The sequence below is a fragment of the Macaca fascicularis genome, chromosome 13 (genome assembly GCF_037993035.2).
Source record: "Macaca fascicularis isolate 582-1 chromosome 13, T2T-MFA8v1.1".
Lineage (NCBI taxonomy): Eukaryota > Metazoa > Chordata > Mammalia > Primates > Cercopithecidae > Macaca > Macaca fascicularis.
The window spans coordinates 73,994,134-74,005,342 of record NC_088387.1 but is presented as its reverse complement, the minus strand read 5'-3'; the positions used below and the strand labels follow the sequence as shown (position 1 = coordinate 74,005,342).

The 11,209-nt window shown below is 36.4% G+C and overlaps 1 long non-coding RNA gene across 1 annotated transcript; it reads right to left on the bottom strand.

Annotated features, from left to right (window-relative positions):
• Nucleotides 1-3,810: 3,810 nt before the first annotated feature.
• On the bottom strand, nt 3,811-6,147 carry LOC141408346 (uncharacterized). The gene is made up of 2 exons (XR_012422389.1): nt 6,018-6,147; nt 3,811-4,650 (listed from the first exon to the last, which is right to left on the bottom strand). It is a non-coding gene; the product is annotated as an uncharacterized lncRNA (long non-coding RNA).
• Nucleotides 6,148-11,209: the final 5,062 nt, after the last annotated feature.

The following is an 11,209-nucleotide window of genomic DNA, read 5'->3' as shown; positions in this document are numbered from 1 at the left end:
TCTCCGCCTCCCAAAGTGCTGGGATTACAGGTGTGAGCCATCATGCCTGGCCTAATTTTTAAATTTTTGGTAGAGATAGGGTCTCACCTTGTTGTCCAGACTGGTCTTGAACTCCTGGGCTCAAGCGATCCTCCTGTCTTGGTCTCCCAAAATGTTGGAATTACAGGCCTGAGTCACTGTGCCAGACTTATCTTTTCAAAAAATATATTATTTTTTACCTTTTCTTGGTACTTATTCTTACATGTTCTACTTTAAAATAATTTTGTTCAGTTCAAAAATAAAAAAACCTCTCTATTGGAATTCTGATTAGAATTGCATTAACTTTATATATTAATTTTGAGAGGCACATATTTTTATAAATTAGGTTTTCCATTTAGGTACATGATAAAATTTTCTGTATGTTCAAGTCTTATTTTATGTATTCTTCATTAAGATTTTATAGCGTCTATTATACAGGTCCTATACCTAATAATATCTTATCAAAATATTTTTTAAGTTTCGTCATTGTGAATGAAATTTTTCCGCACTGTTAAAAGTATAGAAGAAAACTTATCGATTTTTTGTTCCTGTGTGTAATGTGTGTACGTGTATATACACTGCTCACTGATTAAATTCTCTCATTAATTCTACAGTGTTTTAAATTTTATCACTTAAGTTTTCTAGGTACACAATTATATCCCTTGTAGTCGAAATAATACTGTTCTCTGCCTATCTTTTCCTTCCTTCCTTCCTTCTCTCCTTCCTTCCAACTTTTCATGTGAGAATATAATCCCAGGTTGCCATATCATTCAGTCTTTTAAAAAGAACTAGATAGTCTCTTAGCAGGATCTGGAAAAAAATAATAATAAATGGAACTTAAAAACTTGATTTTAATATTAGATCTTCTAATTTAAATATTGTTTTGCATTTTTCAAAAGTACTTTTCAGGTCAAACAACAAAAGGCTAGAAGATGCCAGTTTTAAAAAAAATTTTATTTTTATTTGAGATATTGTCCTTTATTTTAAAATATTTGCTGTAACTCTATATTTTTTTGCACTCTATGCCATTAGCTATGACCTCCAAAATATTGAGTTGTAATGGTGATAGCACTACTATTTGGTTTTGCTTTTAATAGCAATGGCTTAGTAAATTCACTTTTTAGCATGATTATTGCTATTCACTTTTGGTAATAGGGCTTATGATAATTAAGTAGTTTTCCTTAAGTCTTTATTAGAAATAGATGTTGATATTTTTCTCTTTTACTTGTTAATAACATTAATTACATTGATACATTTGCTACACTTAAACCAGTCTTGAATTTTTGGAATAAACCTAACCCACTTGGCCGGGCGCTGTGGCTCAAGCCTGTAATCCCAGCACTTTGGGAGGCTGAGACTGGCAGATCACGAGGTCAGGAGATCGAGACCATCCTGGCTGACATGGTAAAACCCCGTCTCTACTAAAAAATACAAAAAACTAGCCGGACAAGGTGGCGGGCACCTGTAGTCCCAGCTATTCGGGAGGCTGAGGCAGGAGAATGGTATAAACCCGGGAGGCGGAGCTTGCAGTGAGCTGAGATCCAGCCACTGCACTCCAGCCTGGGTGACAGAGCGAGACTCCGTCTCAAAAAAAAAAAAAACAACAAAAACCTAACCCACCATGGTGTATTATATTTTTTAATATACTGATAAATTTAATTTTTCATATTTTATTTAGATTTTAAAAATCTTCCTCATAAGTAAGATTGGTCTATTATGGTCATTTGGGGGAGGAGTTCTATTTGTATGAGGTTTAAGTATTAAAGTTATGTTAGCTTCATAAAATAATGATTTTTACATATTTTTAATTTGTCACCACTAGACCAACCCTACAAGAAATGCTAAAAGAAGTTCTAAATATTGAAATGAAGGTTTGATATGCATCAGTATAAAAACCCTTGAAAGCATGAAACTCACAGGGCTTATAAAACAGTAACACAATGAAGAAAATAAAGCAGCCAGGTAACAATCAACATGATGACTGGAACAGTACTTAACATATCAATATGAATGTTGAATGTAAATGTTTCTACATGCCCCAATTAAAAGATACAGATTGGCAGAATGAATTAAAAAAAACACACACAAGCCAAATATCTGCTGTCTTCAAGAGACCCACCCAATGTGTAAAGATTCTTACAGGCTCAAGGTAAAGGGAAAAAATATTCCATGCAAATGCAAACCAAAGGCAAGCAGGAATAGCTATTCTTGTATCAGATAAAACAGACTTTAAAGCAACAATGGTTAAAAAAAAAAGAGAGAAAGATAAGGTTGTTATATAATGATAAAGGGATCGATACAACAAGAAAATATAACAATCCTAAATATATATGCACCTAAATCTGGAGATCCTAGATTCATAAAACAATTACTACTAGACCTAAGAAAAGAGATAGACAGAAACACAATAGTAGTGGGAGACTTCAACACTCCACTGACAGCACTAGGCAGATCATTGAGGCAGAAAGTCAACAAAGAAACACTGGATTTAAACTGGACTCTAGAAGAAATAAACTTTACAGACTTTTATAAAAATTCTACTGACAAATTGCAGAATATACATTCTTCTCATTAGCACATGGAACATTTTCCAAGATAGATCATATGATAGGCCACAAAACAAGTCTCAATAAATTTTAAAACTGAAATCATATCAAGTATCTTCTCAGACCACAGTGAAATTAAACTAGAAATCAATTCCAAGAAAACCCCTACAAACTTTACAAATACATGGAAATTAAACAATTCACTCCTGAATGATCTTTGGTTCAACAATGAAATCAAGATGGAGATTAAAACAATTTTCAAAATGAACAACATTGAGACAAATTATCAAAACCTCTGGGATATAGTAAAAGCAGTGCTAAGAGGAAAGTTTATTGCACTAAATGCCTGCACCAAAAAGACAGAAAGATCACAGATTGACAAACCTAACATCACACGCCAAGGAACTAGAGAAACAAGAACAAACCAAATCCAGAGCTAGCAAAAGAAAATAAATAACAAAGATCAGAGCAGAACTAAATGAAATTGAAACAAAAAAAATATGAAGGATCAATGAAACAAAAAGTTGGTTCTCTGAAAATAAAAACAAAATGGATAGACCACTGGCTAGATTAACCAAGTAAAGAACAGGGAAGATTCAAATACACTCAATCAGAAATTAAAATGGAGACATTACAGCTGACACCACAGAAATACAAAGATCATTTGAGACCACAGTGAACACCTCTATGCACACCGACTAGAAAATCTAGAGGAAATGGATAAATTCTTGGACCCATACAACCCTCCAAGCTTGAATCTGGTATGAGATCATTTAAATAGCATTGGAATAACTGATTATTTAAAAGTTAGCTATAATTTAATTGTAAGACTGTTAGAACCCACTGACTTAAAAAATATAGACCCTTAATTACCTTTAAAACTTTAAAAAAGTATAATGGTTTATATGAATTTCCTGTTTCTTCTTGGGACAATTTATATTTTTATTACCAGTACATTGCACAAAAACTCCTGAGTGAAATTTCGCCTTTCAACTGTCCCTTTAATCCTGCCCAGTGGGGTCGTCTTGGATAGGTCTAACTTAGGCAGCTCTTGGAAAATAGAAAGTTCAAAATCACCCACAGTCACAAAAACAATCCCAATTGTTTAATTACACTAGTTCAAAACACTAATTAACACTTCAGTCCTCATTAAGAGGCATGACTTTTCCCCAGTTTTCCATCTGGGGTAGGCGCTAAATAGGAGAATGTGCTCAGCTTTCTTTGGTTGCTGTAGCTGCTGCTGCCACTTTGTTCTTTTCTTCTTTTTTTTTTTTTTTCCCGGGGGAAAATATATAACTTTATTCTAACATAATAATTAAATTCCTCCACAGAATAGGGACACTATGGGATTTGTTTTTCCATTTAATAATACAAATGAATAAAAATACTTTGTTTTGTAAAGAGAATGCTTCTCCTCCCTCTCCATATCTCACAGAAGCCTCCAGGCAATTACCTGCCCCTCTGGGGCCTATGATCACAGCCCCGTCTACTCACACAAACCACTTTTCCTCACTCCGTGGGCTACATCTTATTTGCCTGCAAATATTACTCAGGTACAATAACTCTCCTTTCCACATCTTCCAAATACAAGTTCTTGTACTGCATTTCAAATTTTCAGGGCTGGGCACGGTGGCTCACGCCTGTAATCCCAGCACTTTGGGAGGCTGAGGCAGGCAGATCACCTGAGGTCAGGAGTTGGAGACCAGCCTGGCCAACATGGTGAAACCCTGTCTCTACTAAAAATACAAAAATTAATGGAGTATGGTGGCACTCACCTGTAATCCCAGCTACTCAGGAGACTGAGGCAGGAGAATCACTCAAACCCAGGAGGTGGAGGTTGCAGTGAGCCAAGATCACACCTCTGCACTCCAGCCTGGTGACAGAGTGAGACTGTCTCAAAACAAACAAATGAACAAACAAAACAAAACAAAACAAAAGCCCACAAATTTTCAGTGATTCCCTTCTCAGAAGGAAAGAATCTGGCATCCACAGAAGCTCAACATGGATTTCCTTCAACCAGTAACTGTCAACCGTGACGTTATGCGTGAGGTCTCAGTCAAACAGACTACAGTCCACTGGATCCATTCTGAAAGAGAAGAAAAGGATCATGTAAAATCTACTGTATGCTTCATAAACCATCCATTATTTGAAAAATAGAAAATCCTATTTAAATTTAACCTGTTTGAAATAGGCCAAATATTTGATTCTGCATGCAATAGATCTGTTGTTGCTTAGAACTCCTGACCCTGTGCTGCTCAACTGGCCAAGTTAGAGAACATTAGAACCACATCATAAGTCACAAAAAAGTGATCTGTCTCCAGCCTGGGGCCAGGGGACCCCGCAGGCCTACCTCCACAAGCCCATTTACGTTTGGGGACAAGGCACTCCTCTGTGCTCTGAGCCAAGTAATGGCAGAGTCCCTCTGACTTTGAGTTTTGAAGAATGATTTTGTGCCAATAGTTAAACTTCCAGCGCAACAGCAAAAAATGTACAAAATGCTAGAGCTTCCAGTTTTTAGACTGGAAAAGAAAAATTCCTGTAGATCCAGAAGAAACTTTTACTGAAACCTTAAAGATCTCACCTGTACCTGCTCTAGTAAAGCACTAGTAACTAAGACACAAATGTAAATTTTTGATAAATATGATCAGGAAAATACTACCAGTCATTCTGACTAGCAATAAATTTCTTTTCCATATACCCCATTTCTTATTAGTCCACACTAAATAAAAAAGCATTTCCTGAAAGTATTTCTAAGTGTGATGGTTTGTAATACAAAACAAATGAAAAAGATGTAATTTGATTATAAGACATTTGCTTATGAAATATGAAATAAGAAAGGGGCCGGGCACAGTGGCTCACACCTGTAATCCCAGCACTTTGGGAGGCTGAGGCGGGCAGATCACCTGAGGTCAGGAGTTCAAAACCAACCTGGTCAACATAGTGAAACCCCGTCTCTACTAAAAATAAAAATTAAAAAAAAAAAATTAGCCAGGCGTGGTGGCGGGCACCCGTAATCCCAGCTACTCAGGAGGCTGAGGGAGGAGAATCACTTGAACCTGATGGTTCAAGGTGGAAGTTGCAGTGAGCCGAGATGGCACCACTGCACTCCAGCCTTGGTGACAGAGTGAGACTCTGTCTCCAAAAACAAAAACAAAAACAAAACAAACAAACCAAAAAAGAAGTAATAAAAAGGAAGCAATGGATTCCTCATGTATGCACAGAGGGAACTAGGAGGGACGTACAAAGAGCACCCCAGCCCTTTCCCTGCGATGTAGCTACAAGGCCTCATTTCTTCGGAGGGAACACGGTTGGTATTCCATTATCTTCTGGAAGCCTGGCAGGTACAACCCCTCAACACTCCAGGCAGGAAGAGAATTCACAAGAAGTCATGAACTGCTGGGTTTGCTGGTGCTTCAGCTGAGAGAGGTAGTGCTAATAGCTTTGACAGTCTACCTGAACCACCTTGTGAGGAATGCTGTAAAATTGCAGTAAGCTGTCAGTATTCTACATAAGCTGCTTTGTTCTTGTTGTCTTCCTCCCTCTCCTCCTCCTGCTCTTCTTCCTCTTCTTCTTTTTAACATTTCTTATTGTAAAATAAAACACAAATACAGAAATCTGCATCAAATAAATGCATTAATTAATGAATTATTTGTAAGACAAACACCCTTGAGACAATCACCCAAGTCAGGAAGTAGGACTTTGTCAGCCATCCCAGAAACCTCATCCATGTGTCTCATTGCAGTCACACCTCTCTTTCTCCCTGCAACCACCATCCTGACTTTTAGAGTAATCACTTTCTTGTAGTTTTCATAGTTTCATCACCTATGGTGCATCCGTAGACATGATAGATAAGTCTTGCCTATTTAACATTTTTTGCATGCTTTAAAGGTAACTTTTAAACTATAGTTCCTCCTCCATGTCTTTCTTTTTCTTACAATTTGTCTTTTAAACACCCAAGATGTTTCATTTGTAGCATTTCCCAAGGTCTGGATGTTGCTGATTGCAAAGTCATGTGCAGGTCAACATGTTCCTCTGGTCTCTGTATTTTCTGAAAATTGGAAACTGTATTCATATATTTGTGGTTTCTATATCAACATTCCAGGTGGTGGCATTTTCTTTCACCAAGTGACACACAATTGCAGGTTGCTTTTTCTCTTGTGATATTAGGAGTATCAATGACCAATGCCTGTATCTATTAAAGTTCAGTGTGGGTTTGAAAATGGTGATATTCTAATTCTACCATTCTCTTTTCATTGTCACCTGCAATACTTTATGAAAAAATGCTTCCCCTAACTACTTTTTGCTTATCCAGTGGTAAAAATTTATATAGGTAAGACAGAATAAATGCTTGCTTCTTTCTCTTTTATTTACTAGCTTTCAAGATAATGAATTAGTTTCCTATAATTCTCTGAAGGTTATTGATTAGCTTTTTCTCATTTTTTAAAAGTTGTGGTAAAATACACATAACATACAATGTACCGTTAGTGACATTTAGTACATTCACAATGTTGTGCAACCATCACCACTGTACAGTTCAGAACATTTGTTTATCATCCCAAGAGGGACTCCTGTGAACAAAAGTTTTGTGCGAAGGAATTTGGAAGACAGAGACTTTATTCCAATGAACCGTTTGCAAACCAGGGAGACACAGCCTTCAGTGTAAAGCAAAGGTGCATTCCAGAGAACAAAGAGAGGGTTTGGGTATTACAGCAAAAGCTCCCTCCCAGGTTCCCACTCAGGTTCCTTTATTTAACTGAAAAATTCAAACTTGCTTCATTCTGATTGGTTGATGCAGCTGAGTTCTGATTGGTAGATAAAGCCAAACCCTGGTTGGCTGAGGCAGATGAGTTGTGATTGGTTGATTGAGGTAAGCTCTGAAAGTCCCAAAGTTTAAAAGTATGAGACTAAGTGGAACTCAGAGTACTTGTGTAACCTTTGGTCAGCAAACGGCCACTTGGCTCTGTTTTAAATTTAGGCCCAGTTAGTTACTCAGGATCTATCTCGAAGGACTGGCTTTTCCAGGTTCACCTTCCTTCAAAACCCCTGCTCTTTCAGCAGTCATTTCACTTTCCTCCTGGCCCCTAGACACTGGCAACCACTCACCTGCTTTCTGTCTATATGCATTTACACACTCTGGATATTTTATATAAATCACATAACATGTGGCCTTTAGTGTCTGGCTTGATCAATTAGGTTTTTAAAAATATTATAAATTTGTGAATTTAGACATATTTGATGGATTTCAATCAATTACAATTATTATCTTTAGAAGCTCCAATTTTCTTATGGTCGGTCAGCATAAGTCTCTTCAAGGTGGCTTCTGGGTCCTTTCCATGTGATCATACTATTCCTTGGTAAATGGCGTCACAGGATATTCTAGGCTTATCTTGCATATTTGTTGCTGCAGACTCGTAATCAGCCGTTTCTCTAAGAAACACAGGTTTCTTTTAGTGAGAAATGGTATTTCAAGACTACATTTTGGGTACTAGATTAGCTCATTGCTATAGGATTAGTTATTGTTTTCAGGTCTTTTCAGTGGACAAAGTTAGATGGTATCTATGTCTAAATCTATATTTTCCAAGATAAAATATTCCATGAGTTTATAGTGCTATTTCCAATTCAAATTCAGGTCTACAGGTTTTTACTTACCCTCTTTTATGTTATAATTGTATCTATTGATTTCCACATTAAGAATCCTGCTTCTCAAGGTCACAGGGGATAACAAAATTAGAACACCCCATGATTACTCATTTGCTTTATCCCACATATCACACATACAATCTCAGTAAAACAATATTTAGTGAGAACAATTAAAATGTTTTGTTTTACATTGTGTAATCCCTATTCTCCCTCATTGTGTTTTTACAATTGTACTGTAAGTACATTGCTTAAGCCTATAAGCATTACATGCTATACCTGCTTCCTTGTAACTCTCATTTAGTCTTAGCTCCATAGATAATTATATATTGTATATTTAATGTTCACCAAAAGTCCTAATGTTGATATTTCTCCAATCATTTTGCTTGTCTGAAGTTCATTCTCTAGTAGATTTTTGGGGAAGCGCTCATGGGTACAATATTGCCTGAATTGTTGCTTGTCAAAATATTTTGTCTATGTCTTTTGTACTTGAAAGTCTGTTTTTCTGAATACAAAATACTTGGCTTAAATTTTTTCTTTTTGAGTATCTTAAATATGTTACATCACTTTTTTCTGCTGTTGAAAGGTTTGATGTTAATCTAATTTTCCTTACCTAATAGGCCACTTGCTGTTTTTGCCCAGATAACCAAGGGATGTTTTATTTTCTTTTTTCTTTTCTTCTTTTCTTTTCCCTCCCCTCCCCTCCCCTCCCTCCCTCCCTCCCTCTTTCTTTCTCTCTTTCTCTTTCTTTCTTTCCTTCCTTCCTTCCCTTTCCTTTCCTTTCCTTTCTCTCTTCCTTTCTCCTTCCCTTCTCCTTCCCTTCTCCTTCCCTTCTCCTTCCCTTCTCCTTCCTTCCTTCCTTCTCTCTCTTTCTTTTCTTTTCTCTCTTATTTTTCTTTTCTTTCTCTTTTCTTTCTTCTTTCTCCTTCCTTTCTTTCTATCATTCTAGAATATATATTGGTGTTGGTTGTTCTGAGATGATATTCTCAGGAACAGATGAGTCCTGTAGTTTCAAATCTTTTTGCACTTCAGGAAAGTTTTTTTCAATTAGATTTTTTGATAGTTGTTCTGCTCCCTTGCTTTGGTTTTCTTCCCCAGGATTTTTATTTTGTGTACATAGAATCTTCTTTGTCTATCTTCTTCTTTTTTTTTCCTTTTTGAGATAGGTTCTCACTTTGCGTCCAGGCCAAAGTGCAGTGGCATGATCACTGCTTACTGCAGCCTTGACCTCCTCAGCTCAAGCAATCCTCCCACCTCAGCCTCCCAAGAAGCTGGCTGGACTAGAGGCACACACCACCATGCCTAGCTAATTAGAATTTTTATTTATTTATTTATTTATTTTTTTGTAGAGAAGGTATCTCATTGTGTTGCCCAGGCTGGTTTCAAACTCTTGGACTTGAAGTGATCCTCCTGCCTTGGTCTCCCAAAGTGCTGGGATTATAGGCATGAGCCACTGCTCCCAGCCTCTTGTCTATCTTCAATATGTGTTACTTTCTCTCCAATCCTTTTTAAAGTTTCTTCATTTATCATTCATCTTTAAAAATTAGAAAAACTTCCTTTTCTTCACCTTCTATTTTCCTGGAAGCATAGTATATTGTTTTTATTAGTTCTAGGTTAGTGTTTACTTTTGGAATTTTTTTTCTTTCATTTCTAATTATTTCCTGAGATCTGTTACCTCCTGTCTGATTCTTTTCTATGTTTTATTTATGTTGTTTTTTCAAATATTGTATTCTTTTCTTTATGTCCTTTAGCTCATTTTGAAATAGTTTCAACAGTTTTGATCTGTTCTGTGAGCATAACTGAGTGCTTTCATTGTGGATAGCAGTGGATCTTGAAGTGTGGTTCAAGACCCTTTCAGATGCTCTGTGAGGTAAAAACTATTTTCATAACTTTACTAAGATGTTATTTCTTTCACTGTGTTGACATTTGCAATGATAGCTCAAAGCAAGAAGACAGAAAATGGCTTGTGTTTTATCATGAGTATAGATAGTGGCATCAAAATGTACTACTAGTCATTTTACACAGTTTTTTTTGAAAGTCAGTTTCCCTTAATGAGACAGTAAAAGTTAACAATTTTATTAAATTTTGATCGTTTAATAGACATCTTTTTAATGTTCTATGTGACAAAATGGGAAGTACACATAAAACACTAGCTTCATACTAACATATGAGGTTGTTTCAGAAAAAATATTGTAACTGCTTGAATTGTTAGCTGAACTAACCACTTTTTTTTTTTTTTTTTTTAATTGGAATATCACCTTTACTTGAAAGAATGACTATCGATAAACTCTGGTTACTCAGTTGGGGCATTTGGTAGACATAGTTTGAAAATGAACTAATTGAGCCTGAAACTTCAAGGGAAACTGTGATAGTATTTGTTGCCAATAATAAATTTTGAGCTTTCAAGTAAAAATTAGAATTTTGGAAAATGTGTATTCGGCACTGGGACCTAAAATATCACCTGGTGACATTGGTGGTAGTATTTACAATGTGACTTTTTGCTATTGGAGAATGAAATGTGTCAACATTTGGAAGTTCCAAATAATTCAATGAACCAATATTCTCCAAGTAATCAACACATTGTTAAAAAGTCAGGCAAAAGGTAAAAGATACATTTAAAGATAAACCAATTAATTTTAATAAAATTAAGTTTGAAAAGTTATTTGACAGAATTTTGTATTCCATGTTGCAACTAACTTCAAGCATCTACCAGTTGTCAAAGTTTGATATAATGTCAAAAAACATTGTAATCAGAGTACTTTGGGAGGCTGAGACGGGCAGATCATGAGGTCAAGAGATCGAGACCATCCTGGCCAACATGGTGAAACCTCGTCTCTAGTAAAAACACAAAAATTAGCTGGTCGTGGTGGTGTATGCCTGTAGTCCCAGCTACTTGGGAGGCTAAGGCAGGAGAATCTCTTGAACCTGGGAGGCGGAGGTGGCAGCGAGCCAAGATTGCGCCACTGCACCACAGCCTGGTGATAGAGTGAGATTCCATCTCGGAAAAA